The sequence below is a fragment of the Myiozetetes cayanensis genome, unplaced genomic scaffold, assembly GCF_022539395.1.
Source record: "Myiozetetes cayanensis isolate MyiCay16 unplaced genomic scaffold, myiCay2020 scf6-25, whole genome shotgun sequence".
Lineage (NCBI taxonomy): Eukaryota > Metazoa > Chordata > Aves > Passeriformes > Tyrannidae > Myiozetetes > Myiozetetes cayanensis.
The window spans coordinates 37,793,650-37,809,142 of record NW_026087853.1 but is presented as its reverse complement, the minus strand read 5'-3'; the positions used below and the strand labels follow the sequence as shown (position 1 = coordinate 37,809,142).

The window sequence follows — 15,493 nt, the reverse complement described above, 5'->3', positions numbered from 1 at the left end:
CTTATTGTTGGGCCATGAAAACTCACTCTGCACACTTGCACTAGCATTGACCTTTCTGTGCACTGAGTCAGTCATTGTTAACTCTTATTCTTGCATGCAAAGCCAGGCAGAGCTCTGCTCCTAGAGTTCCCCTTCCTCATCCCTCCATAACACTTGTTTCACAGCTCTTCTTCCCTCCCTTGTCCCTGTGCCTATGCTGGGCTACTTTTCAGCACAGTAAAGTCAAGACAATATGTAATAAATACACAGGATTCTAGTAGTTTAATGCTTCCCAAAGCTTACTACTTCTTTACTGCTTTCAATGACTGATATTCTTCTTGCTACATGACTCTATAGGACAGGATGATGCTCAGGTGGTAGTCCTAAAGTGGCAGCTCAAATATATGTCTGGTTAAACACTTAGAGAACTGAATGGCTTCTTAGATGCTCCATCCACTCAAACTCCAGGCTTTTTATGTGTCTAGGGAGATAGATGGATTTAGGGGACAAATTTACAGAAATATTTTTGAAAACCACAATCAGAATTTATATTTGAAGTACTTAACATCTTGCAATTATCATCATCCATAAGTTTTCCTTAGGCCCTTGGCTCCCTGCCTCTCCCCTGTAGTGACCTTTCACATTGCATGTTCCTTGGAGCAGGCTCCGCTTTATCATGTCTCTCCTCAAGGTGCCAAAATGACCACTAACACCTGAAAGGATGAAAAAGACATGATACCCCTTCTGCTGATGTTTAACTGTTTACAAAAATGCACCTTTTTTTTTTTTTGGCGCTGTTTGTCACAATGCCTGATTCCTATGCATGTGGGAGGCCTACCTGTTGAGATATCTATAAGTCTGCATTACAACCTGGTAGATGCTGTCATGGTCTGTGGCTCATGCCTTTGGTTTACCACTCTGCATTTCTATTTGCTTATCAGGTTAGTGACACACTGATATGCTTCATTACCAAAGTTGCAAATTCCTTTCAGTGGGTCCTTGAAAACATACTCAGAAGTTTCCTTTCCATTCATAGCTTTCCAATTCTTTTATGTTTTCTCCCTCCAAGTTCCTCAAAGATAGGAGAATTCTTCTGAAAGCATCTGGAAAAGGGTATTTTGATGGAGAACAGATATCCCAAATCACTCCAATAATCTCCAGCTGAAAAATTTAGCAGGGTGACCAACATTACAACAAATCAGCCTGAATTAGGGGGCATTCTGTTGTTTAACAAGAAGGACAATGAGTCAAAAAGAGTTTCTTTTACCTGATAATGGAACTGCAATTGCTTCTAGGATACTTCATATCACTGGCTTAAAAATGAGAAACTGTTGCCTGGACCATTTGCATCTTGGCAAACAATCTCTAGTTCATTGTGATTCTAAACAATGTACAGGATCCATAAGCATGCTTAGTCAGCCTGGCCAGACACCTGAGAGCCATGAGCAATGTCCCCTTTATGACTGCACACTTCTACTTAGAGAGAAAAGATAAAAAAAGGCAAAGAAACCCATTCATATTGACTCCCAGAGATTGCTGCTCAGATCTTCCTTCAGTCTGGAAGCAGCCAGACCACCAGCGTCTCTGAAAGCAGACGCACCTCCAGAAGCAGAAAGCAACAGCTTATGAAGGGTAAAATACCCTCTGGCCTCCTGTAATTTCAGATCTGATAAAGAAGCAGTGGTTGAAATAGCCAGCATTTTGCTGGAGGTCAGATCAGATAAGGAGATGACAACCTTTCTGACTTTACATACCGAAACCTTAACAAGACTGAAAGCCTAAGAGGGAAACCAAGGAAGAAGAGCTCTGGGAGCTGCTGGCAAGTATGAGACAGTGGTGGGTCCTCACAGGTGCCCTCTACTCTCTGGGTGCAGTAGGCCAGGCTCTGAGCTACAGTCCTCTACTTTCTGTATGAGATAACCAGTATCTCTGGTAAGCAAAAGAGTAAGTGATGAGGGTAAGAGATGGCAGGATGGAGTTATCCTTTCAAGGTCAACCTCAGAAGAGCTTGCATCCCCAGTGAAATCCCACTAGAGACTCAACACTGTGCTGCGCTGACAGGCCTTCCCTGGCTCAGCTGCTGGGGGCAGCCTGGATAACATGAATTTTGCAAAAGGAACAGGGCAGCCTGAATGTTGAATTACTTTTCCTGGAATACAGGTCCCAGCCAATGCACTCCTTATGACCGTTTTTAGCTCACCCTATCTGCCTCCCAGGCAGAACATCAGAACAGCAAGATTTGCGGCTGCACCGCTCCTGCCTGGACCGACTGACAGCTGATGAGTAAGCAAGTCATTTTGGGATGAGATGGGGTAAGCAGGGGTCTGCTTCATTGGCTGCTGTAAGCAATAGCTCCTGTGTAAGGCAATAATCCATGGCTGAAGTCAGAGGTTGTTGTGTTAAGCAATGCAGTTTGCACTTAGGCTGATATCCTTAATGGTGAAGGCTCATGTGAGCCGTGTTTTCATGCTCCGGCCCCCACTGGTGGTCTAAACAGTCTGCTTAATTTTCCTTATCATCTGGAAGTGAGTGATGCCCTATCCTTCCCTGACCCTGAGAAGGGGAAGATATTTGCTTGTAGAAGAAGCTTCGTGCCTGGTTCCTGCTGGAGAGATAACCCTGTGTTCAAACACTGATGAGAAAAACAGAGATTGCCGACTGCTTTCTTAGGCTGGAGTATGTCTTGCCTGAAATGGTCTTATGGCTTTCTCTTTTAAGCATGGATGCACAGGCTATCTCTTCTCCTACTTCCAGCCATCTAGCATTGCTGCCAAAAGCACAGTGAAAAACAGCAATAGGCAAGTAACTAACTCTTAATTTAGTTTTTAAGGTAGTTTTGTTGCTGAAAACCAGGGGAAGAGAAAGTGTTATGTGGCTACTCCACTGTCAACCTAATCTGTGACCTGTATCTTAGGAGCTGGAGCATTTGCTGCTAATTCCTTTTACCATGAGCTGCTACAACACTGTTTCTGCATGTTAACTAATGTCTTCTCAGATTTTGTCTCAAGTATTCTCAACAAACAGCTGTGCATTTGATGGTATCATTGCTTTCCATTTTGTATATGAAACCACTTCTAATGCTACGAAAAGGTGAATGCTTCACATACACCTGTGGTGGCTCTTTTTCCTGACGTGGAAGTGAAGCTAAGTAGCATAAAGCCAGGAACCACTTCTCTTCAGCACTGCAAGTCTGAACAAAGGAGTAGTGAATGTGCACTAGTTTTAAAGGAAAAACTTTCAGTATGTCTGTGATAATCAGGTGGTTTAAACTGCTGAGTTCAGTTTGGTTGACGAGAAGTCCACATGACCCAGAAATATGCAAGGTGACATCCTGGGTTGCATCAAAAGCAGTGTGGCCAGCAGGTCGAGGGAGGTGATTCTCCCTCTCTACTCTGCCCTCTGGAGACCTTAAGAGAAGCTAGTGTGCTTTGTCCAGCTCTGTGGTCTCCAGTATAAGAGTTGCATGGATCTGCTGGAGCAAGGCCAGAGGAGGATAATGAAGATGGTCAGAGGGCTGGAGCATTTCCCATGTGAAGATGGGCTGAGAGAGCTGGGGCTGTTCAGCCTCTGAGGAGACATTATAGCAGTTCTCCAGTACCTAAAGGGGGTCTGCAAGAAAGCTGGAGAGGAACTTCTGACAAGGCATCTAGTGATAGGACAAGGGGGAATGGCTTTAATCTGAAAAACAGTGGATTTCAATTAAATGTCAGCAAGAGATTCTTCACTGTGAGGGTGGTGAGGCACTGAAACAGGTTGCCCAAAGAGGTTGTGGATGCTCCATCCCTGGAAGTGTTCAAGGCCAGGTTGAACGGGGCTCTGAGCAACCTGGTCTTGCAGAATGTGTACCTGCCCTTGGTAGGGGTGTTGGAACTAGACAACCTTTAAGGTCCCTTTCAACCCAAAGCATTCTATGATTCTGTGCAAATGGTCTGAGCCACTCTACCTGACTGTGACCCAAAGATCATGGTGGGCAGTGTGTGAGTATCCATTAGGATTTGAGTTCTAAGACAAACCATGAAAAATTTGTGCGTGCATCTACAGTAACAGCTAACGATTATTCTTCCTTTGAACTTTGTCCAAAGTTCATTTCTAAAACAAACTTTAGGCTAACTGTGTGTATTGACTTCTCAGCAGAATAAACATGCCAAATCTCGAATAACACTTAAATCACTCATTCTAGCTTCTTTTAACTTGCTTGTTAACCAGAAAGAGAAAAAACCAGTAAAATACACAGGCTTTAGTCACTTGTTTATTTCTCTGGTTTGTCCATCAAAAAAATCTGAAGGAAAAAAGCAACTCTGTTCTCATAGTTTTCAGAGTTTCTTCTTGCTTATAAACTCTGAAGGTAAAATCAAAACCCAGTCTGTCTTGGCTGTAACACTCAGCCTCAACAGCTTGAAGTGCTGGTAGTAAAAGTTTACATGGAGGGGGGAAAATCAGAGGTTCGGGGCTGGGATTTTCAGAGGGTTTAAAAATTGGTTACGGACTCAAGACTGGAGGGGTGAGACGGGAGGTGGCTGGACAGTGCCCCAGCCCCAGGAGAAATCACAGTAAACTACAAGCAGATCTGACAGTAATAGACCTTGTCCCAGGATTACTTGATCTGTTCAAAAGCTGTAGAAGTAAAGTAGAAAGAAGTATAAAATGTGAATATATATTCATTAGAAACTGTGTAATATCTTAATTATACTAACCATAACACTTCTTGTCAGTGTTGGACACATGAAAAATCTACTGCAATGGCTGCTAGATTTTTGGTACTCCTGTGCACATGCCCTTCCTTACCTGTTATTCCATGAACTGTGTACCTATCGGTAACTATTTAACAAGCACCCTGATACATTTTCTGTGTTTTCCTTTTCTTTAGTACTCCATCAGACCTGCTGTTCAGTATCATACCTGGGTTGACAAAAAAAAAAAAGGAGAAAGAAGAAAAAAAAAAAGCCGGTGTAGGAGAGATTGCCTCGAAAAGAAAAAGCCAAACAAAGTGACATTGAAGAAAAAAAAAAAAAAAGGCATTTTTGGATGCTTTGTACCTTTTCCTTTCTGTTCCTTTAAGGTTTGTGTCTTTAAGGTCACATCCACAAATCCACAGGCTAGAAACTTCATTAAAAAGAAAACAAAACCCCTGAGTTTCTTGCATAATTGTATGAGTCCAGGAGCTACAGCTTTAAGAAGGGCACTAAATGTTGTAAAGTTCACAATTAAATCGTTCAGAATTGGCAACCACCTGATGGAAAAGAACGGGGAAATTAAGAGTAATTAAATAAACAATGGCCCAATATTTTTTTACAGTTGAGAGGAAACCTTGCTGTAAATGCTCACTTACATTGAGCCCACTAGAATCCTCCAGATGATAAAACTGTGCGTTACTGCCCAATTACGACAAGTTCCCGAGTTACTCATCATGACTGCTTTATGGATTTAGTTTCACAATAAAATAATGAGTTCATCGTGGCTTCCTGAAGCATCTGCAGAGATAATGCAAACACTTTTATTCACAACTTGTGAGCATTCTGAAGAAATAAAAGTGATGAGAGAGGCTATTTTAAAAAAATGGGGTATGCATTGCATCAAACTCGGTCTTTTTGCGAGAGCTCATGCAAATTCCGCAGCGTCCAGAACATGTCCCACTGCCTTAGCAATGGTGGCTCCGAGATAAAGGCGAGGTTTTAAGTATTTCTGAGACTCCGGAGACTTTCAGAAGGCGGAGACGCACAGAGGCATGCCTGTAATTTAAGGCAGTGTATAGTAGATAAGGACTGACCCCGCACAGGTTGGCTGCTCGCGTTCGGGCAGCCCCCCGCAGCTCATTGTGTCCGAGCTGGGAGCTGGGGGGACGGTGGTCCCCGAGCCGCCGGCACAGGCGGGCCCGGCACCGCCCCTGGGGGCGAGGGACGGAGGGAGGGAGCGAGGAGCCCCCAAGCCCAAGTCACGTCTGTTTGATTTTCACGCCAACGGGCACCGCAGAAACCTTTTAATCCATGGCGTGCAACTTCCTTGTTTTGAACCTGCTTATGAAAGTTTCTAACTGGCCATGGCTTTGGGTTTTCTTGATTTTGTGGATTTTTTTTTTCCCCATTTGGGAGGGGAATTAGAAAAGGAAGGGGAGGAAGAAAAAAAAAAAAAAAAGGCAGGGAAACTGATGCGCCGCCGCTCGCACGAAAGCAAATGGCAGCATCGCCCGGCGCTGGAGTAGTAATAAATAAATAAGCCAACCCCGCTGCGCGAACGGCGAAGCGGGGGAGGGAACACCCTCCCTGCCTGCCCGGCCGCGGCGAGCGGGTGCGCTATTCCTGCGAATAACATGGCAGGGCCGGCGGGGCGGGGAGGGGAAGGAGGAGGGCGGCTCTTGGCCCGGGCGGCCGGGCCGTGGCGCATCCGCGGCTCATCCAGGGGGACGATGATCCAGGGGGATGATGATCCAGGGGGACGAGGCCGCCGCTCTCGCGCTCCTCCCGCCGCCGCTTCCTGCGCGCGCCCCCCGCCCCCCCCCGGCCCTGTTGCATCAACTTCCTGTGCGGAGCCCCTCGCGGCGGGGCCCCGCGCGCCGCCGCTTCCCCCGCCCGCTGCCTGCGCGCGCCGCTGCGCGCGCGCCCGCGCGCCGCCCCGCCGAGCCCCGCGCGCCGGGCCGGGCGGGCGGGGGAGGAGGGTGATGGGGGTGTAGGGGGAACGACTCGGCCGGCGAGCGGCCCCCCCCGCCCTTCGCACCGCTCCCCCCGGTCCCCGCGCCCTCACGGCCGCCCGGTACCGGCGGTGCGGGGCCACGCGGCCACCCGGTGCCCCCCGCGGCCGCGGCCGGCGGCGCCGCTGCTCCGGCAGAGTTTGGTGCCCTACTTCACTCTACTTTAGTTTCACTCACTTTACATCCGGGCTTTTTCCCTAGGCAATGGGGGCCGCAGCACAGCCCGTTCCTTAGGCAAAGGGAAATAAATTCGCCGCACCGACACGTCAAGTAGTCCCCCCTTAGGAGAAGCCGCCGAGCCCGCCCTCCCGGCTCCCTCCCGGCCCGGGCCCGGCCGGCGGTGCCCCGCCGTCACAGCGGGGAGGGGGGAGCGTGGGCGTGGGCCCAGCGGTCCCCGCTCCCTCTACGGGTCTCCGGCGACGGGCCGGGCCAGGCCGGGGCGGGCGGGGGCGCGCGCGGCGGCGTGTCGGGAGCGCGCCGCAGGCAGGCAGGCAGGGAGGCCGGCGGCGGAGGGATCCCAGCGAGCGGTGCTGCGGCCGGGCCGGGTGAATGGGATTGAAGAAGAGTTCAGCTTCTCGGCTTGTTTTTGTGTCACAGTTTCTCTCCTCCTGCGCCTCTCCGGCTTCGTGCCGCCCTCCCCGCCCGCCCTCTCCTCCCCGCCGCAGGAGGAGCCCCCCGCGGAGAGGGGGAAGGAAAAGGACCCCACAGAGGCGAGAGCGAGCGAAGAGGAGGAGGAGAAGGGAGCAACCTACCATCTTCCACTCCCCGCTTAGCTTAAAGAAAGTGAGAGGAGGAGAGAGAGAGAGGCGCCCAGAAGAGGGGGACAGGGAGGCCCAGAGGAGCGGCGGCGCCGGCACCCTCCCCCTATGAAGAAGAGTCCTCCCCCTCACAGAGAGGTCCTGCCAGGGGGACCCCGGCCGGCCCGCAGCACCACCGCCGCCGCCAGCAGGGTGTAGTATCCCACCTTTCGGATTCGCCTCCTCCTCCTCCTCCCTGCCCCCGCCCCCGGGCGCCGTCCCCCTCTCCCCCCCGCGCCCCCCGGGATGGCGCCGGCGCGCCCCGCACTCTCCGGCCAACTTGGCGATGAGGAGCAGCAACTTCGCCGCGGCCCCCGGCCCCTCCCTCGGGGGGGTGGCGGGGAAGAGCGGAGCGTCCCGGGGCGGCCCCCCGGCCTCCCCGGCAGAAGTTTGCGAGCGGGAGCGGGAGAGGTGGAGGAGGGTGACACTTGGGGTAAAAGGAGGAGGTGACACATTGGGGTTGGGGGGAGGAGCAGGGGAAGGAGATGACACATTGCACTGGGGATGGGGTGGGGGAGGGAGGCTTATCCCCTCCCCTCCGGTTTCCTTCAGGATGATTATTTCCAGGCCCTTTTCTCTTCGTCGGGTCCTTCGGCGCGATGCTGTCGGGGAAGTTTTATTATTATCTGGGAAATGATGCCGCTCTTGATGATGGATAATTCGTAGTAAAGCCGCTGCTGCGTCTTTTTTTTTTTTTTTTTTTTTTCTTCCCTCCTTCCTTTCATTCGTCTTTGTGGCCCAAGCAGCGCCGGGAAAATTCCGTTTCTTCAGCAACTTGTTATTCCGGAGCCGGGCCTGCCCCCCTCGCCCTGGGGCTGCCCTTCCCGCACAGGTACGGGGCTGGGGCCCGGGGGTGCCCACTCCTGCTCCGGCATTGGGTACGGGCACTTCCTTATTTTTATTTTTTCCCTCCCTCCTGCGCCCGTGTAGGTGGAGTGGGGCTCTATGTGGGACTCTGCCATTTGGTGTAGTCCTCTTGTGCATGCTCCTTTCTTCACTTGCCTTCCTGCAGGGTATTTTTTTTTTTTTTTGGTGGTAGCGTGTGTTTTGATTTTTTTCCGTTCTTTATTATTCCGAGCTTCGCTGTCGGTAGAGCTTTCCCCCTACCCACCTTCTGCAGTTTGGTGGGTGCTGATGGGATTGTACAACGAGGTTTTTTTGGGTGAATTCGTATTGGATTAATGCATGGAGCTCTTCATTCAACTTCTTCTCAAGTGTCAGAAAATGAGGCTATGAACAGATGTGTTTCAATATGGAGAGATTTCCAAGTTCCTAATTCTTGGGGGTGGAGGAAAGAGTGCCATTGGAGAGTGGCTTTTGTTTTCGATTGGTGAACAAATGTCATCACATTTCAGTCACGTGCTGTAATATTCTTTGTTCAGCTATCAAAGTATGATATCTCCTACACCTGTTCCCACTTTTTAATTGTAAGTAACAGTGATTGCCTGCAAATCTTATGATTGTGGATAGGAGTGCTTCCCCCCTTTCTCCCCCTCCTACCCCCTTTGGATATTTGTTTGGGCCCAAGCGCTGAGCTTGACAATGAACTTTTGTTTGCCGTGGAGACTGCATGTAAAAAGGTCCCACTGGGGGTAATAACTTGGCGTGTCACGGGAAAGTTGTGTACTGTGATGTACTGTAGGTCTGCGCGTGGAGAAATCAGGTGGGGATGTGCGCTCCGTAATGGCAGAGCTCCAGTAAGGGGTAGGCTCCTTTGGGCCAGGGAAATTTTCTTGTGCTGTTGCTTGTTATCAGGTTAAAGGACAGATTCTCCTGTACACCCAGATAGATACATAGATTTATAGATGGATGCATCTTTTCTGCTTAGCTGTAGATTTTCAAATATAAGAAATAAGAAGGATTTTGGACGTCTGTTAACTTTTTTTTCCTCATTGTGCTCACTTCTTTCAGTTTTGTAAGTCGGCTTCCTCTTGCTTTCCTGCCCTTGCCCGGGTTAGTTGGTGGGGCTGTATCTGCTACATAGCAGGGAAATTTTTAACTTTTATAAAGATGGGCTTTTTTTGGAGCTTAATCTGTGAAAAAAATAACATTCTTTTCAAAGCCTTGGGAAAAAAAGAGCAACCCTTAAAAATCTAAAATTCATTATTTCTATCAGGTTAACGTGTAATGCTAAAACCTTTATATTAAGCTTGTTAGTGATTGTGTACGATATAACTTTATAGGTTATATTAAATAGTGATATTACTACTAAAAACAGGATCTTAAGAAACAAAAAATAAACATAACTACTCATATTAGTTAAAGAAGTTAATTGCCACACTTTAGTAGAAAGATCACAGGCTTTGGGAATTTTATTTATATCTGTGCATACTTCAAGAGAGCTAAATGAAACTGCTTCTTTGGGGCACTTTTTATTATTGTTTTCTAGAAGGGAATTCTGTAACTCAATTAATGAAACTTTAAAACTGTATTTAAAAAAAATGATGCAATTCCTGCATGTTTTTAAATCTCTCAACTTTACTGTGGTAGAGAAATTAAATTGTTTTATGATAGTTACATCAGCTAGGAGTTTGAGCTCATACAGAGGGATTATGAAGCAACCTCTTCATCCATTGATTTCATGTTGCATAGTAGCATGTGTAGAGTATCTCTTCAAGGTCTTAAGAGACCCGTTGTCTAGCAGAAGGTAGGTGCTTGCTCACTGAGAGTACTTGCCACCAGCTGGATGTCACCCATGTCATATCCCTGCTTTTTAGCTGTGCTGACCTGAGCGACAAGAAACTTGGAGTGGATCCCATTGTGGATTTTGGTGATTTTTCATTTAACTGGCAAAGCTAACGTGTATAATTCAAAATGTTGTGTTGAGGAGTATTTTGTTATTAATAATTATTTTGCCATTAGTTGTTGTAAGATTTCTGTGGGAAAGCTTTTAATCTTTGCTCCTCTCTATATGCTCCCTGAACTGGGTTTGTTGTGAATTGGAAGAAGGCATTTGAAAGTTGTTTTCTTTCTTAAGGGAATGAAAATAAAAACCTTTTCTTTCAAAGAACTTAGAGCAAAACTAGGAAATTAAAACTTATGTTGCTCAGGAAAGAAAAACTGCTGTGTATTTTCCAGCTTCAACAGTGAAATATCTGCTTTGAGTTTAGGTTTTGTAAAGATCTTTCATCACCCTAGGCCATTCAGCTTCAGCTGTGTTTCAAGTATTGGGCCTAAATAGTTCTTATGTCAACTTCTCTTTTTTTTAGAGATGAGGTTTTCTGTGTGCCTGTTCAACTTAGAAATTATGGTTTAAAAAAATAATTAAAAATGTCTTGGAGTGGATCTGTTCAAGGGACACAATTTTCAAACAACTTTTTTTTTTGTATGTTTGTTTTTGAAAATAAAATGTGTTTTATTGACTCCTTAGAAAGTTGTAAAATTCCGTGTGCGGTTGGAAAGCTTTGATAGTGAGCCTGGCTATCACTTGGGTTGCTCATGCAGTTTGTTTATAATGAACACACTGTAGCTGTTCAGTCTCTTTATACTTATTCTCAGAGCCCTGAAGAACTTTATTTGGTCAAATAAATTGATATTACTGGAAATTGTTTACAACAGAGATTTCTCTTTCATTTTAGTCCAGTTTGAAGGAATCTTGATGGACTATCTTATTTCATACGTTATTGGCATTTTTTTGTGGATACCAGAAACTCAAGATGACTATCATGTGAGAAACACATGTTGGTGACTTAGCCTTTTTTACTATTGTTTCAGGTTTGTTGATTTTACTTGTTTAAAATCCTCCAGAAAGAACTTCATAGTTTTGATAGGGCTTTGATTTTTTGGAGGGCCATCGTACAGGGATGTGAGCTGTAAAACCTTTCCTTCGAGAGAGGCTCCTTGTGTAGAAGGAGCAGTGCTAAAAACCTGTTATTAAGCTTCTAATAGTATTTCTTCACTGTCCCCTTCACCCTTTATGCTCACAACTGTGCAGTCACATGCGTAGCTGTATACTAGAAGTGTAAGACTCTACAAAAGGCCTGGCTCCTGTACGTTCATGAATTGCCCTTGTTCAATTACTCTGTGCCAGAAAGCAGCTCACATCCTGTTTCTGATGTATTTTAACAGCACAAAGGTTATTTAGGAACAAACCATATACTGGAAAGGTGGGCCAGAGCACAGAAGGGTTTTGAGATGTCTACTGAATGCAAGGGGCTAGATACTTACTTCTGTACCATGTAAATAGAGGATATAAAAGGATAGTTTTTATAGGTATCTTACATTAATATTTCATGTTCATTATAGCACAAAGCCAGTGTCTGGCTTGTGCTGGTGGTAGAGAGATGCATTATGCAGGCAAAAAAGAATTTTATTTACATTTGGCGGGGGGTAACTTTGCGTTTTCTAATTTCCCTTTCTTTTTTTTTTTTTCTTATTGCAAGTACAGTCTCATTTAAAAAAGAAAAGAAAAACCCTCGTATTTCTTTTGAAAGTTTTAAATAATTTATGGCTCCTGCACTGTACCAAGTTCTCACTGAACCAAAATTGTTAAAGTATGATTTTGAGTTTGATTTTACTTTTGTTATGTCAAAACCTTATGAAAGCAAAGTGGCAAGTACAGATCATAGAATGGCTGTAAAATGTATAGAAATCAAGGGGTTTTAAAATGTATTTGGTGATGAGGAAGGGTGCACTCACGTGGTAATCAGACTTTGCAGTTAGAATCGTCTGTCTCTAAAATAATTTTTGTAGCTGCAGAAAGTTCTGGCAGGAACCCTTCCTTTGGTCTGAGAGGATTGCCCTGTCTACTGTCCTAACAAAGCCACAAGTTTAGCACATAGTCTTTTGTTTTAATACTTTGATCATCCCAGGCTTTTGAGGAAAAGTGCTGCTTGTTACAGGCTTCTCTGCAGCATTTATTTTCTGATTATTACTTATATCACTTTAATATCTCTGATGGAATTATCAAGTACCCTGTGCCTTTAAAGCTCTTTGCCTAGAAGGTTTGCCTATTATTCATTCCCTCATGCCTGAGATTTCTTCTTCACTGTCAATACAAGCACTCGCTCCTGGATGAGAAGAGATTGGATGCTCAAAGCATGCTTTAAAAAACCTCACACCAGAAAACAAATGCTCCACCCCCACGCCTGCTAGACCTCCAGCCCCAGCCTAATGTTTGATGTTACTGGTGGGAATGCATTTATAAGTGGTATGTAGACGAGAAAGACTCTGCTTCATGTGATCTCTGTTCTAGGCCATGCTCACACAGCTTCTAGTGTCTGGTTTCTTAAAATGTTTGTTTTCTTATTCTTCCCCTCCACCTGACAGTAGTAGTCAAAAGAGAAAGTTCGCTTGGTACAGAAGTTGTGGTGCCTGCCTCTGAATTGAAGGGACTACCTTTGCAGATGTAATTAGAAATAGGTTTTGAAAATGTAGTCTGTGTGTTTCTTGAATTGCAGTATGAATATGTGAATGGTTAAAACAAACAAGGGCAGATTTGAGGCTGTGACTCTTAAGATGGCCTGTGCCTGGACTCAGTCTCCAGGCCTGCGAGAGAACTGTAGTAGAGCAGCCAAGCTTTCAGTGGTTTGGTTTCCTTGTTTCTGCCTGTGAAATACAAGCTGTCAGTAGGAAAGGGAGAAGGAACATTGATTCCTGCCCTTGTTCCTCTTCAACACTGCGGATCCAAGTGTTATTAACCATGTGGATCCCAAAGGCAGTGTAGTTGCAAACAGTTAATTGAAGAGATCAAGTGGTATCCTATTGAAGCTTTTAATTGTTTTAACAAAACTTCTGAGTAATCGCAATAATTATTTTCTGATAAGCTGGCTGATAGTAACTATGGCAACAGCTGTCTTCGGCCTATGGACGGCATTGCTGTGTTGACAAAACCTTTAGATGCTCCTGAGGCCTCTTGCCTCAGCAGGGAAGTGCATCAGGATGACTTTCGGGTGATTGAAGCATCACCGTTTCTTTCTGTGGGATGCTGTCTTTCTGTTGGCCCAGCCTTTTCTTTTGCGTGGTCCTTTTTCTTTTGCGTGTTTTTGCAGGTGCTGCTTGCTAGCCTGGAAATGCTGCAAAGACTGTAGTGTACTATGAGGATGAAGGAAGCATATAAGTACTTAGATGATATTATATGTGCATATAACTGTTTTTTAATAATAATAATCCAGAGCTCAGGGAAATGGGAAGGCAAAAAAATGAGGACTTATTCATTTTGTTCCCTGGTTGTTTCCTTCTTGGGTGAAAACCTTCTTAAAACAGACTGGTAGGGGGAGCTGCCTTTCCCTTTATTGAAGTACAGCGTATTCCTCTCTGAGGCCTACGCTGAGACACAGCTATTTAATTTTCAGCTAAGCACTGCTTTTTCTTAGAAGAGAGGCAAGCCACTGCTTCAGCATGTTGTAGAAATGGAGGAAGGGAGTAATTTGTTTCCAGATTACTAAATTCTGGACAGGGAGAATATGCCCCTCACCAAACATACTTTTCCTACTGGTATTCAGAAGAGTACGCTTTAATGTTATGAAATGTAACAGTCTTGGGAGAAAAAAACCCCATAAATTCATATTGTTTTTTAGTAAAAGATGTTAAAAAGCTGCGACCCGTTGTGCATGTTTAAAGGTAGCCAGACGGCTGATTATTCTTTAAGGACTGTTGGTTAGTTGATGTTTATTTATGCTGAAATCTTTGGCCTCTTAACTTCAACATAGGAGAACTGGATATCGATGCAGCTTACCTGATGATTAGTAGCAGTGGTTTCTCCCTATGCTGTGTGTGTTGTTTGTGGGCCTCTGGAAGTGTGCAATATGGCCTACATCTGGTCTCATCTTCAGCAAGAATGTGGCTTGTGGAAACTACAGCCCCCAGTGTGCTATGCTGTGTGTTTATCAGAATGGCCTGCCTGGATTGTGATATCCTGAGGCATCCTGGGACCTGTAGTTTTCTTGAGCGGAAATTGGAGATTTGGAGTGAAGAGTTAAAGATGTTACAGTGTTCTAGAAACTCAGTCCTTAATACCTTACACAGTTCTTGTTGGTCAGCTTAATCCTGTGTAGTTTTTATTTACAAGTCGAAGACAGTTTGTAGTTGGGTGGTATTTTTAGAGAAAAGCAGTGGATGAAGGAAATGTTCCAACTGATTATGTGTTTTTTTACAAAGAATATATTAAAAATTGCACTAACACCTTGCTTTGTCAGTGATTTCAAGTATCTTGTTTGATGTTCTGGGAATTTTTAATCTTTCAAAGCAATGCTATGGATGAAAACATTCGGCAGAAGGAGATTTCTGTTACTGGCAGTATGGCAGCCATGTTGTTCTTTCCAGCTGCTGCCCAACTGTCTCAGTGGTTTTCTGTCAGAGTGAAGGGGAATTTGAATGGTGTTTTTACCTGCCAAGATCTCACTTCTCTGCTGGTTCTTGAGAGCGAGTGATGACAAAGGTGCCTCATGCAACAAAGTAGGGGCCCTGGTTTGTGTTCCGACTGTAGGGGCTGGTGACTCCATCGCTGGTTCCCAAGGGGACACAGAGACTCACACACAGGTACGTGTGAGCAGGGCAGGTGCAACCAACAGCAGAGCACATCTGGCAGTTTTTGTAAGGTGTGTTTGAGTCTTGACTGCTGTGCTTGAATTCTCATCAAAGAAAGTGATGTGTGTCCAAAGTAGGGGTAGAAGAATAGTAACTTTTCAGAATGCTTGTTTTTATATCAGTAAGAACTGTGTATTTCCACACAAGATGCTCAATGGGATTTGCCACAGTTAACATGGACATTAATTTGATTCCAGTTGCTCAACCAGTAACAAGTTTGGTGTTTGCTGTAGGCTCATGTGCCATGATTTGGATACTGCAGTCAATTTTCAAGTGATTGAACACTTAACTTAAACTGATCCCTGTCAATTTCTTTATTCTTCAGTTTGCATGAGATAGTAATATAGAAAGTTTATATTTAAGTGCTAAACAATATGAAATAAACATATTTTTTTACAACTTTGGAGAAAGTAATTAGAGTTCCAGTCTTGCAAAAAGTCATATGTATTTTACATTAAATCCTGCAGAAGTCAGAGAGAATAGCTGAATGCCTGAAATCAGAACA

The 15,493-nt window shown here is 45.3% G+C and overlaps 1 protein-coding gene and 1 long non-coding RNA gene across 12 annotated transcripts in view; one reads left to right on the top strand and one right to left on the bottom strand.

Annotated features, from left to right (window-relative positions):
- Positions 1–4,256: 4,256 nt before the first annotated feature.
- LOC126651075 (uncharacterized) lies at positions 4,257–6,939 on the bottom strand. 2 transcript variants are annotated; one of them, XR_007631551.1, is made up of 4 exons: positions 6,842–6,939; positions 5,309–5,450; positions 5,016–5,209; positions 4,257–4,878 (listed from the first exon to the last, which is right to left on the bottom strand). It is a non-coding gene; the product is annotated as an uncharacterized LOC126651075 (long non-coding RNA). The 2 variants fall into 2 exon arrangements; XR_007631552.1 differs by lacking the exon at positions 6,842–6,939 and having other exon boundaries at positions 4,257–4,593; positions 4,765–4,878; positions 5,309–5,828.
- Positions 6,940–7,202: 263 nt separating this feature from the next.
- PHF21A (PHD finger protein 21A) overlaps positions 7,203–15,493 on the top strand; it is a 136,397-nt gene continuing 128,106 nt past the window's right edge. For 5 of the 10 annotated variants that reach the window (XM_050336589.1, XM_050336591.1, XM_050336581.1 and 2 more), the window contains exon 1: positions 7,203–7,614. The gene's annotated coding sequence lies outside the window, so the exon portion shown is untranslated. Of the gene's footprint in view, positions 7,615–7,994; positions 8,294–8,321; positions 8,340–8,433; positions 8,889–15,493 lie in introns of those variants that run through there. The other 5 variants (XM_050336582.1, XM_050336583.1, XM_050336584.1 and 2 more) reach the window with 4 other exon arrangements.